Source organism: Cydia amplana, chromosome 4, assembly GCF_948474715.1.
Source record: "Cydia amplana chromosome 4, ilCydAmpl1.1, whole genome shotgun sequence".
In the NCBI taxonomy this organism is placed as follows: domain Eukaryota; kingdom Metazoa; phylum Arthropoda; class Insecta; order Lepidoptera; family Tortricidae; genus Cydia; species Cydia amplana.
Genome location: NC_086072.1, coordinates 20,729,467 through 20,743,702, shown reverse-complemented (window position 1 = coordinate 20,743,702; position 14,236 = coordinate 20,729,467). Strand labels below are relative to the sequence as shown.

The following is a 14,236-nucleotide window of genomic DNA, read 5'->3' as shown; positions in this document are numbered from 1 at the left end:
ATTATTTCCTGTGTTCTTTTTTATGTTTCATGATGGATATGGACCTCCGACGATCGAAATTATCTTGCACTAGATCGGGCTTTTCAATTCGAACTTTAGAGTTGGACTCTATGGTGATGACTGGGTGATTATCCGCTGAGCTTGATTTTCCTTGTCTTAACCTTTACATTCCATTGTAATTACTTATTATTATTTACGATTACTTCAAAGATCAAAGAACTAATTATTATTTATGAACTTATACATAATTGCTTAGACATGTTAAAGTCATACATCCAGATCTGAAGAATGCGCCGCAAATGCACCTGTTCGCGAAAAATACCTTGAGGCTTATTCTAATCGTAATAACAGGTTAGAATTTGATCAGTAGGTACTAGGTAGCCCTAGTGTTAATTTAATTCGATAGCGTGACGTGACGTACGGTGCATTTGCGTTAAGTACTCATTTTGTATGGGATTTTGGGTTTTCAAAACGTCCCGCTTGGCGCGCTGTTCAATATCACATACAAAATGAGACTAATTAACGCAAACGCTATCGAATGAAATTTACACTAGGGGTTCTTTTATTCGATAAATGTTCTCTGTGTAACGATTTGTACTATTGTACATTTTATAACGTTCCTTAAAATTAGGTAGGTCAGTTATAAAACGTATGCACGAGCTCTATGGACGCCGCTGCCTATAGATTTTCTATTAAATTAAATAAATTGAAGCTATAAACAACAATAAACCATTTTAATAACCTAAGCTCAGCAACCCACGAAACTTTTTAAAGAATCCTTAAATATTATGACGCCTCTAAATCCCGGAATCTATTGCTGGGTCATATTTCTCGAAACACCCTGGGAGGCAATTAGTGGGGATTAACTTTCTCTAAACGATTAGAAAACATTGGTATATTAATATGGTCTAATAGTACCTACATTTGAGAATAAATATGAGTTTATAGCTCAAATCGAAAAGCTTCGAAAGTTTACCTACTAGGTACTATTCGTTATTCATTATTTTATTTTCACGGATTATGCCACAGTAGCAGTAAAACAAAAATAAAATCTATATTAGGTACTCGTCGCTTTTGGTATGGTTCTTCTAGTACTGGGTAAGTAATAGGTACCCATAATTCTTTGCCTCTTGCCAAACTTTAATACACCTAACCGATATAAGAATAATAAAAGTATTGATAAAACTGCAACTACATCGATCGATTGGTTTCGTAGATAATTAGAGGGAACATTTGCGCTTAATGTACAATTGTGTACATAAATTCTTAACGCAAATCACAGCTTCATCATCACCCTTAACGTACAGTTAGCAGCAATAGTTGCTAAGCGGGCGATGTGTTAAAAATTACCTTGACGCGCTCTTATTCTCTTAACAATAAAGTCGCGTCAAGATTATTTTGATCACCTTGCCCGCTTAGCAACTATTGCTGATGATTGTACCTACTTATTATACTGTGTTTGTTTCGTCTTGGATAAAATTACCAAACATCAAAATTAAAAACACTCCCGAAGAAACCATCACATTTGCATACTAATCCCCTTTTTATGAAAATCCCTTTTAATCTATCGACTAACCAAAACGAAAATAAAATACTTTATAACCTTTTATCGAATAAAGATAGCTACTTTCAAGTAAACTCTGAACAGTTTTTTTTATGAATTATTATTCACTTGTATATTATACAAGTTTTAAGTCGTTATTTTTAATGTTTTAGGATAGGAACTTTCTTAGAAATTCTATTATTGTAATAAATAAAGTTTGCATTGTAATAATATTTTAAATGAGAAAACATGTTCTGTGTTAGGAAAGGTGCGTGAGTGTCTACGTCTACGCCCTTAGAACGTAGTTTCATCGGAACAACAGCATCAAACATAAATCCAAGTATCATATCGGTAATTACGTTTTCTGACAAGTTTTGATTAAGTACGTAGTAAGTATAAAATATTAACTTTTCTACACTCCAATACCTACCTATTATTAAATCGACATCGACGTTATTATTTCGCAATAAAAACCAACAGGTAATTTGCGCTTTTTGAACATATAGATAGAGGGTTTACGATATATGTGTACATAAAATAATATACAATTACTTATTCTCGTCTAATTATACAACGACTCACCCACATTTTATGCGTGCATTAGACATACACTTGCGGGTGTAAATTTGGCGTACATTAGCATAAAGAAAGGCGCGCCCGCGCCGACGCCATTTCTCCCGAGAGAATGATGCGCGCGCATGCACTTTTGCCTTCTTAGCGTAGGGCCGCCAACTTCAATACGTTATAACTTATAAGTACTTTGTTATGACATAAATGTCAATAAAATTATTTATTTTAAGTATTAGTATGTTGCTAACACGATATGAACCGTGTTCAAAATAAATGATTTTTGATTTTGATTTGATTTGATTTAACAACCCCCTGGCTTGACGGACTCTATCGTCTCTATCTATACAAAGTTCCGTCGACGGGGATAAATAGGAGTAAAACTCAAACCAATCGATAGTTTACATATGGAGAAAATACAAAAATAACACTAAGTATAGATTTAGATTTAGATTTATTTATTTCATAATATGAAATTACAATATAAATTATTTTACACTAATCTATACGAATTTATATTATGATCGTCAAGTAGGAAAATAACAATTGATTATAGTTATACAAATGTCAAGCAGTACACAATTTAAAAATCATTATAAGCAATCGATTAATTAACTAAATTATTAACAATGTCAAATAATATAAAAATCGTCAAATTAAAATAAAATAAAATGAAAAACAGGTCAATAGAAAACTAAAATGATAAACAGGTCAATAGAAAAATAAATTACATTCAATTTGGATTCATTTACAGAATATAATGGATTATCCAATAAAAAAGAGTCTCAATTGGCGTTCAAATGTTTCGTCAGATGGTTCAGTTCGCAATTTTGTGGGTAGACGCTCATAATACGTTGGCCCTATCACCCTCGGATTCTTGACTGAAAGTGCCATGCGACGCGGCACTGTGCGTAGTCTCCCCGTGGATCGGAGCTTTTTTGCCCGCAACCTCGACGCGATTAAACATGGTTTAGTTATTTTCGATACAAGTGCGAAAAAGAGGAAATTCGAAACGAGTGGCGATAAATTAAAACACGACCGAAGGGAGTGTTTTAAATCGACACGAGTTGCGAATTACCTATTCGCACGTGTATCGAACAACGTTTTACAGTACATATGGCACTTTAAAATTTCGACATCGCACGAAAAGTGCTATTTTACGCACTAGTGCGGAAAAGTAGCCCCATATGTACTGTAAAAATTGTTTCTCACAAACATCAATATTTGAAATATGTATAAGGAGTAGTGCGTCATGATTCGATGTTGTTTAAAAAGTTTTTTACACGGATGTCTGCCTTGGACTCCTGCCAGTAATCGAAAAGCTCTTTTTTGGAGTATTAATAAATATATATATAAATACAGATGTTACACATGAGTCTCCTTATTTTCGAAGGGATGGGTATTTTATTTTTAATATCATTAGTGTGATGTTGAAATCGCTCTGTTCGGTACAGCGACATCTAACATGTCAATCAGTCAACTTTTGACCATGAAGCCATCACGAACAACCCTAACATGTTGCGGCGAGCCAATGCATCTCAACTAATAACGGAGTTCGATGGTTTACATACGGACTCGGAGAAAATACTTTCCACGACCACACGTGCTCGAGAATGGTGTAAAAACAGGCACGAGCCACCGGTTCGACTTAAGAGCCCATCAACGTGCACACTAGCGCCACTGCTAAATAATCGTGATTATTTCAATTTAACGAAATATATTTTAAAAAAGGGGGCCGCTACGGACTGTAAGTATCTTGTATTAAAGTACCTTTTGAATACATCAAACTACTTTCTATGCATCCAAAGTTAAAACGGCCGTTTTTGTTTTGAGTTTATAGATTGACGAATCCAGCAACATAGAAAGAGATACGATAGTACGTCTCGGCCCCCTTTTTTAAAATATCTTTCGTTAAATTGAAATAATCACGATTATTTAGCAGTGGCACTAGTGTGCTCGTTCATGGGCTCTTAAAGTGGAAATAGGTAAAATTAATGTTCCAACCAGGGATCGGATACCGGTATTTTTTGTATGGGAACGGAAACGGTATTTTTTCGTTCTTCGCTAATTACTTCATTTCTAATTGGGCAATCTAATAATACGAAGTCGTAACCTAAAAACACAACTGAGTCCTACATTTCGAGTATAAAATAATTCGAAAAATATGGTTATTTCTAAGTTTTTGCAAAAAACCGGTTCCGATCCCTGGTTCCAACATACACTATTTGAAGGGTACACGGAAAAAAACATGTCTAATAGTCACTCTGACAACATTTTGAGTTATCGCGGTTTGAAAGGAACGATTTGGAATTAACCATATTATTTTCGTCTAGAAGTGTTTTTAAAGTGAGAAATAAGGAGTTAGGTATATTTGCAAGGCATATCAGCATATCACAGTATCGCAGTAACATCTACAATTAGTGTAAAGTGTTAATGTTATGTTATGTTAGTATGTCTTTTTTGTATAAGCATGTGTAAACTAGGTGTCATTTATCTTTCGGCTTATTTTATGTTTCTTTCTTTTTGTCTGTTACCTTCCGTGATTATTTCTCACTTGATGGTCTCATCGGAAGATCAGCGCTGGAAGTCGCCAGCAACATGCTGAGATGGGGCCATTTCGTGACACTTTATTTTCACTATGGTCTTTTTATGCCTAACATGTCTGTTGTCTGTATGTTTACGAATAAATACATTCTATATTATTCTATTCTATTAACTTTTCCTACCATTTTCATTACACATTCCATAACCATCGATACGGCCACGGTTGACTAAAACCTATTAGCCTGGTATTCAATACCTATTTCTAATTAAATGTGGTCTCAGAACGGACTCAGCACGGTCCAGCGATGCTTAGGCATTCTAATATTCAACCACATTGAAATATCGACTTTATACCTTAAGAAATACGGTTTAAATTACAAAATACACTTTTTAAGTGCGAATTCTGGATTCAAAACGAAATAGTATTGGAATATGGACTTTAAGTTGATGTGAAAAGGTTGAGAATGGATTTGTGTATGGTAAAGAGCGTTCAATTATCGCGCTTCAGTGGGAATAGCGGGTTTCCTGGATGAAAAAAACCGGCCAAGTGCGAGTCGGACTCGCGCAGAAAGGGTTCCTTACCATTACGCAAAAAACGGCAAAAAATCACGTTTGTTGTATGGGTGCCCCACTTAAATATTGATGTTATTCTGTTTTTAGTATTTGTTATTATAGCGGCAACAGAAATACATCATCTGTGCATCATCATTTGGTGCGGAACCCTGAAAATGGTGTAACGCCTCTTATTGCTGGTTTGTTTAGTCAGTCGGCACTGTGGAATCTAGAAAAATATAGAATAAAAATTTGGGCTCTCAGTAATTTTGTATGGAGCTTGTGGGGTATCTATTTAGATTAATGTTGTCGATTTTAGACTCTTCTAAGCAAAATAATGTAGTATTTCTTTTGTACAATTAAAGAGTTCAACCCGCACTTGGCCCAATGAATAACATTTTAGCATGTAAGGCCCAATGTGCCCCAATGTGCATTACAATGTACACACCTCGTTTTTTATTTGGACCTTTCATAAACAAAATAATGTAGCATTTATTTTATTATTAAACAAACTTTATTAAACAAACAAAATTCATCTCAATTTACTATACAACAAGGTCCAAATTAAAAATAGGAAAAATGTGTACGGTGGGCCTTACGAGGTTAATCTATTCGATACATCTATTATACTTCATAATTTACTCCTAGTTGACCTAACAGGCTATTCTTTAAGGTCCCCATTAAAGTATAGCTATTATAGCTAAGCTCCAGGCCGTGACAATTATCGCTAGTGATTTATATCGTCCAGGAATGCGATAAATAAGTATTAGGCCGATATGATTTATCGACGCGACATGTGAACTGATCATCGTGCCTGCGGGGTGTGAAGGTACTTAGGTACAAGTGTAGTGTAACTATGTAGTACGAGTATACGGGGTGTCAGAAAATTCATGATCATGATACACTCTGCTATAAAAAGTACGTAAGATCTACATTTAAAAAAATAAAACATGTGCGAAACGACGGAAGATATGACCGTCGTGTGGTTTTTTAGGGTTACGTATCCAACAGGTAAAAACGGGACCTTATTACTAAGACTCCACTGTCCGTCTGTGTGTCTGTCTGTCACCAGTCTCTGTATCTCGTGAAATGTGATAGCTAGACAGTTGAAATTTTCACAGATGATATATTTCTGTTGCCGCTATAACAACAAATACTAAAAACAGAATAAAATAAATATTTAAGTGAAGCTCCCATACAACAAACGTGATTTTTTTGCTGTTTTCTGCGTAATGGCACGGAACCCTTCGTTCGCGAGTCCGACTCGCACTTGTCCGGTTGTTTTACCTTTTATCTCAATGTTGTTATGCATATTTTTACTGGGCTTTCCCACTGACGTACAGTTTTTTGCGGGTTACGGTTTTCTGCAGGATCCAGTTTTCTGTAGTATGCGTGCAGTATCCCGCGAACAGAATGCTCGTGTGAACGTTACTATATTAGCACGTAAAACGGGATCCTGCAGAAAACTGTACCCGCAAAAAACTGGACGTCAGTGGGAAACAGCTCTACACTTAATTAGATATATTCCTATATAATGACGTCTTGTTAAGTACAATTATCTTAACATACGAGTATATTATGTTTTAATTACACTGGAGAACCTATAACGTTTACCATAAGGAATTCATAAATACATATTCTACATTAATAAAAAAATGGCTCTCTCTGTTAATTTTCCACTTGGTTACTTTTTCCATTCCATCGCGAGTCAAAGTACTAAAACATATAATTTCTAGATCTTAATCATTCAAAGGAAACTTAATATATCATTAGCAATAGTATAATTAACGATCACGCTACAAATACCGATGATGTTTAGTCTATTTCAGGTTAATACACACACATACCTATACCTACAGATTTAGACTAAGTATTAAATATTAACCCCTTAGTTCGTAAAACTTAGCAACCTCTTAGAAATCTTTGTTAAATTTTGTCTCTTCCTAACCAACAGAAATATCAAAATGACAGATAAGGACAAACGATTATCAAAGTCTTGTCTTGTTTACGAATAACGCCACTATTTTTGGCTCCTAAGACTCATTTACATAATATAGATATAATACGAGTATAATTAACTAAAATTCTAAGTCCAGTTATTAATTGGATTAAATCCTACCTAATTACCCACTTGAAGAATATTCGTCAAGATGTATTTTTATCGAAATCGCTTCAGAGGTAGAACGTGAAGAGGGAACACAAAGACATACATGTAGACAGACAGACAGTTACTTTTGCATTTATAATAATAGTAGGGATGACGAGGTCCCTTTGTTTCCCCTAAAGTTTTATTGTTTGTCATATTAGTATTAGTTATAAAACTGAAACCGTCAACTTTTCAGGATTTTCATAAGGTTATCCTATAGATAGGTATAGGTGACGCGTTTTTGAACCAAATGAATTATGACAAACGAAAATGCGGGCAAACAATACATTATTAAACTTTTTGGGAAACAAAAGAGACTCAAGGATGACACTGCAGGACACCCTGTATAACAAGTCCTAGCGGGATTCGCGTGGCCTTTGATCACACGCTAATTTATATCGTTCGAACAATTTGGTCCGCGTCTATTGCATGTATCTAGTGCCTTAGCCACGGGGTACTTTTTCTCACATAACTTCTATAAGCAGACGTCGGAATTTAGGGGGCAAAATTAAATGACGGGAGTTCCTATAACGATAAACTGTATTATCGAAGCTTTTCTCACAAAGTACTACTGTACTGTACTGTACTAGAGTGATCGCTCAAAGTTCGGTTAGGAAGTATTTTTAGGGTTCCGTACCTCAATGGGAATGAAACGGAACCCTTATAGGATCACTCGCGCGTCTGTCTGTCTGTCCAGCCATTCCCCCCCCCCCTTATCTCCGAAACGACTGAATCTAAAATTTTGAAAAAAATACACAAAATAGTGCTTTACCTATGCCATATACATACGAGATGTCTGCCAGGGGTTAGGCGGGCCAACGCATCATCGCCCAATTTAACACGGAATTATGAAGTTTCTATAAGCTTGAAACTTTGTTGACGATATATGTGTGGTGGACAATCGGTTGTGCTGTATAGAGCATAAAAATCATTCTCGGCAAAAGTGAAATAGTACTATCACTAACAATTTCTTCAGTACCTATCGTGCACATTATATCACATTAATTATTGATAATCATTTTTGCAGTTGATAACTGATTTAATGTGATATATACTTAATATATTTATGGTCTGTGTTGAACGGAACTTTCAATTAAAACGCTCAGACTAGACAACAGAAATATCCCAGCTATCTCGGTTGCTGATGAACGCATCTCTGCCCGCAGCGGTTTAGTTAGGGCTGTCGCATGCATAACTTTAAGTTTAAGAAAACATGCCTAAAACAAAATTTATTTATTAATTAGGTATTTATTTCGGATTTCACGGGCCTCTAAATCACGGTCTTTTGATAGGCTGGCTGGGGATATAGATCCAATACGTAGAGGCCCTTCGGAGAGAATTAATGTCATGTAAAACGCCTGCTGGAACCCGTTCACAGGCGCAACAATAGACACCCATGAACCGGTCGCAGCAGGCATTGGGACTATTGTAGAAATAGTGAACAGTATACCGGTCTATGGATTGAAGTTTGGGTGGACAATGAGACTGGGCTATTGTAAAGATGTCCGGACACCTGCCACCTTTTTTTTTTATAAATATTATAGGACATTCTTACACAGATTGACCAAGTCCCACAGTAAGCTCAAAAAGGCTTGTAATGTGTTGTGGGTACTCAGACAACGATATATTTAATATAGAAAAAATGTGGAACGCTTCACGATTTTGCGTGTCATCCTTGTGCAGGTCCATGATAATCTTCCCTGTATCGTTCCAATTTCTGTATATGTCCTGACGAAGCAAGTACTAGCACTATTATTAGCACGTAAAAATACAAATTAAATCGATGTAGCGATCATATTAAGGATTTTTAGGGTTCCGTAACCAAATGGCAAAAAACGGAACCCTTATAGATTCTTCATGTCTGTCTGTCTGTCTGTCCGTCTGTCTGTCCGTCCGTATGTCACAGCCACTTTTCTCCGAAACTATAAGAACTATACTGTTGAAACTTGGTAAGTAGATGTATTCTGTAAACCGCATTAAGATTTTCACACAAAAATAGAAAAAAAAACAATAAATTTTTGGGGTTCCCCATACTTCGAACTGAAACTCAAAAATTTTTTTTTCATCAAGCCCATACGTGTGGGGTATCTATGGATAGGTCTTCAAAAATGATATTGAGGTTTCTAATATCATTTTTTTCTAAACTGAATAGTTTGCGCGAGAGACACTTCCAAAGTGGTAAAATGTGTGTCCCCCCCCCGTAACTTCTAAAATAAGAGAATGATAAAAGTAAAAAAAATATATGATGTACATTACCATGTAAACTTCCACCGAAAATTGGTTTGAACGAGATCTAGTAAGTAGTTTTTTTTTATACGTCATAAATCGCCTAAATACGGAACCCTTCATGGGCGAGTCCGACTCGCACTTGGCCGCTTTTTATGTTTGGATCTGAAATCTGAAGTCATGGAATATAAAAATAATAATATAAGTAAAACAATTAGGCTGTGTGCCAGCCCTGAGGACGGAAGCGCTGCGCGAATAATTTTCCGCGTCCGTGCGCGCAACCGTTCTGTTAATGGCTGCGCGGGAGTGGATCGCGGGCGATTATTCAAAGGGTGAGATCTATGGAGAGGGTGAAAAGCACGCGATTTTAAAATTTCAGTACATTGTATGCCGTAAACCGGTTGATTTTGATACTCACTAATCAAACATAAGTACTACGTAACATCTGTAAACTGATATGTACAATCTGACAATAAATGATTACTTACTTACTTCGTACAGATGAACTGGGATAGAACACGACAAAAATATGATAGATACAACGTACGTAAACATATTCACACCATTTCCTAAGGGAAATGAATTTCCCTATTTTCAAAATAGTGACTTTCTTTATTTTTTGTGAAATACGTGTTTATTTGGAAAATTGCGTAACAATCATATCTAAAATTATATTTATTTTCTTACGGATATACTTACCTACTTACAACTTTGTTTTTACGAAGTTATTAACGGTATGCACTTCTTTAATTTTGCACACACATTAAAATGGTTGGTGGTTGGTTGGGGTCACAACATAAATATTTACGATAAAAAACATTAATAGGTACTTACGAGGGGCGTTCAAAATATTCTCGGTATTGATATCTTACGACCTCTTCTAAAATTTCTTTCGTTACTGGCCGCTAAGGTTTATTCATTGACATTAAAAAAAAGTATAATTCGAACCGAGATAGTCTTTTGTTTTTCTGCAATTGCTGAACAAACATGAACATCCTGTGCGAATTGACAATGTTAACTAAATTAGAACATCGATGCGTGATAAAATTCTTGACAAAACAGGGTAAAAATCAAAAAACCATAAAAGAGGAAATGGATTGTGTTTACCGTGAGTCTGCTCCTTCTTTATCTACCATTCAAAAGTGGTCAAGCGAGTTTAAACGCGGAAGGGAGAGTATTGAAGATGACCCTAGACCTGGCCGGCCTGTAGTAGCTACTTCACAAGAAAATATTGATAAAGTGGAAAAACTTATATTGGAAGATGGTCGAGTGAAGGTAAAATCTATAGCACAAGTAACCAATCTCTCTATTGGTACCGTACATGATATTATACATGACCATCTTAATATGTCAAAAGTAAGTGCAAGATGGGTTCCGCGAATGCTGACTCGGCTTCAAAAAGACATGCGTGTAGCTTGTTGTTCCGATTTTATTGACCTGTGCGGTGAAAATCCTGATGAGGTGCTGCAAAGAATAGTTACTGGAGATGAAACCTGGGTTCATCATTATGACCCAGAGAGTAAACAAGAGTCCATGCTGTGGCACATTAAGGGTTCAGCTCATCCCAAGAAGTTGAAGGTCATCCCTTCAGCTGGCAAGGTCATGGCCACGATATTTTGGGATTGTGAAGGAGTATTACTAATCGATTATAAAGAAAAAGGTGTAAATATCACAGGACAGTACTACGCTAACATTCTACGTCAATTAAAGGATGTAATTAAAGAAAAGAGGCGAGGAAAGTTAACCAAAGGTATTCTGCTTCTGCATGACAACGCCCCCGTCCATACTGCTCATATTGCCAAGGCAGCTATTGTTGAACGTGGGTTTAAAACTGTTACTCACCCACCGTATAGTCCGGACTTAGCCCCCAGCGACTTCTTTTTGCTCCCCAATCTTAAAAAGGATCTGCGTGGAAATAAATTTTCTGACGATGAAGCATTGAAGGCGGCAGTGGAGGAGCATTTTTACACGAAAGATAAAAAATATTTTTACGAGGGATTAAAAAAAATAATTGATCGATCTTTTAAGTGTATGAACATAGGGGGGGAGTATATTGAAAAATAAAAATATCAAACTTTTCGTACTTGTTTGTTTTCATTCTCATACCGAGAATATTTTGAATACCCCTCGTACTATGAACATTGACTATGAATACTAAACGCAGTGTAATGTTAGATGCTTCTAAATGATTAATTCGCAAATTGAACATTAAGAAATTATCAGCTAAACAAGCAAATGACCATGTTTCAAACACATTACCTGCTTCCTGGGTGAGCGACAGGCTTTACACCTTCAATTTTTAAAAACCACTTAGTTTAATCAAAAACACCACTCCAAAAAGAACTTTATATTTAAATAGATAGAGTGGGTATTAAAGAAGCGTATATAAGTAGATGTGAGGTTTGCAAAGTAAGCTTATTTTATAAGCGTGTGAAATCTCTAGCAATCCTCGATCATGGGAGAGCGGGTGATTATTCTTGGTCGGATGCGGCGGTGAATGGGCAGATAGTAGGAATAATGGCGGTAGGTGATTTAGACGAGTCATAATTGTTTGCACTTTGTTTTTAAGAGCCAACAGGAGTGGTAATTTCTCCATACAAACGTACTCGACTGTTTCCTCCGTGGGTTTTGAAGATAGAGCATTGATTTTTTCAACACAGATTAATATTGTCAATATCTGTGTCGGACCGTTTTGCTTTTTTTGATATTTTTGTTTTTTAAGGCGCTAGAGCCCTTCAAAAATGGCCAAAATGGCCTAATTGACTATGCCGCAATGAGTGGTGTGCTATTCAAAACTGATATTAACTAGTCAAAAAAGCAAAACGGTCCGACACAGATAATGTCATAATCATTTAGATTTCCAAATTTGGTTACGATTGGTTAAGTTTTGGAGGAGGAAACAGTCGAGTACGAAACCTCGATTTTTGATATTTTTACGCAGGATTTTTCGCCTTGTCCTTATCGCACTAGTTTTAGGAGCCGCTTCCGTTAGCGAGACGGGTATATTTACCTAAAATATTTAAATCTTAGCTCCTGTTGGCTCTTAAGGAGCTAAGGAAATTGATGGAAACTAAAATGGCGCGCCGTCCGAAACTTGAGACGGGAGATATGGCCATTGCTCGGGTTTTTACCTTTTATCTTTACTGTACATATATAAAACTCCAATTTAAAAATTAGCTCATCAGATTTCCGGCTACATCACTAGTAATTTTATATTAAAATTAGTATAAGTACTGCTAATACTGCTATGCTATGCAGGGTAATTATATATACTTACAACTGAAAGTAAATGAAACTTAGAAATGTTGTCGAGATTTTTTAATATCAAGCCAACTTTAATATACCTAATTATTATGTCGCATATGGCTTTATTCCTGAATAAACACTTAATTTACAATTTATATAGGTACTTACACAGAAAGGAAATATTTACAATTTAATATCTACATTGAGTAGCCAATTTAATATAATTATGGCATTTGCCCTTGATTAAAACGTGTAAAAATACAACATTAAAACTACAATTATGCGGTAGGCCTCTTTTAAGAAAAGAACAATCGATTGTGATATTGCAAAATTACAAAACAGCCAGTTACCATAAGACACCAAGGTCGAATACAATTCCATTCGGTTAGAACAAGTATTCCCACATTGTAATTACGATATTAGCATAACAATTAAATCAGTATCGACATTAAAATGTCTGAATTCATTATGTCTTCAAAACAAAGGCAATAGAATAACATTACCTAAGTAGTTATACCATGTATTCTTAGGGACGCAAAGGGCTTTTTGATGGGTAATAAGAGTCAAAATTTACCTTTCTTAGTGGCTCTGTGAACTTAGCGTTCAACTAGCTAAATAAGAATATATATAAGGTCAATGTGGCTAATTCCGGCATAGAGACTATTTCGTCCACGAGCGTATATTTCTTTGATTTTCTTGGGTTTCCAGAAGAAATGGTACCATTTACTTTTTTTCTAAAACTGTTGGGTTATTTAGACTCACAATCACGAGTACTATTGAATGCGACAAAGAAAAAAAAGTGTTCCCAGTTTTTCATACAAATTTTGGGTGTCAGTTTTGTAACGGTCTATACAAAATGTATGTGAAAATTCGTTACAAAACTGTAATTTTTTGGGACACATCTTTTTCCTTTTTAAATCGATAGTCCTCGTGATTCTGAGCCGAAATAATCCAAAATTTGATAGATTTTCGAAATAAAGTACTATTTTAAGTGTGCTTTAGTCTCCGGAATCATCCTGTAGAAAAATCTACGTTTAGTCGATCCATAGTTCGTCTCAATAAGATTTCATAATGAAGTCGATATCTATAACAAGTATAGCAAGGCAAGCCACCTGCACGGTGGCACGCCATACCGGTGCCCGGTTGCTAATCAGAGCATGATTTGCTCTCAAATACTACATTTAATTAATGCTACAGCTTCGTTACTACAGATGAGTCACTTTGACTAGCCGCAGTATTGTATACTTCTTATCTGAGATTCGCGTTCATGGTAAATTCATTGATCCGTATCAATGAATACCCCCCCCGTGGCCTTAGCAATGGAGCCTTTTCGATAGTGAACCTCTTATACTCATTCCTTTAGGATCAGGGGCACCTTAAGGGCCGTGACATTTGGCTATTCTGTCATTTAT

The 14,236-nt window shown here is 35.9% G+C and overlaps 1 protein-coding gene and 1 non-coding gene across 2 annotated transcripts in view; both read right to left on the bottom strand.

The window, feature by feature from the left end:
* The window catches only part of LOC134647415 (uncharacterized), a 120,153-nt gene that overhangs the window by 61,086 nt on the left and 44,831 nt on the right, over positions 1-14,236 (bottom strand). The window lies entirely within an intron of this gene.
* LOC134647702 (U6 spliceosomal RNA) lies at positions 8,991-9,096 on the bottom strand. The gene has a single exon (XR_010096853.1). It is a non-coding gene; the product is annotated as a U6 spliceosomal RNA (small nuclear RNA).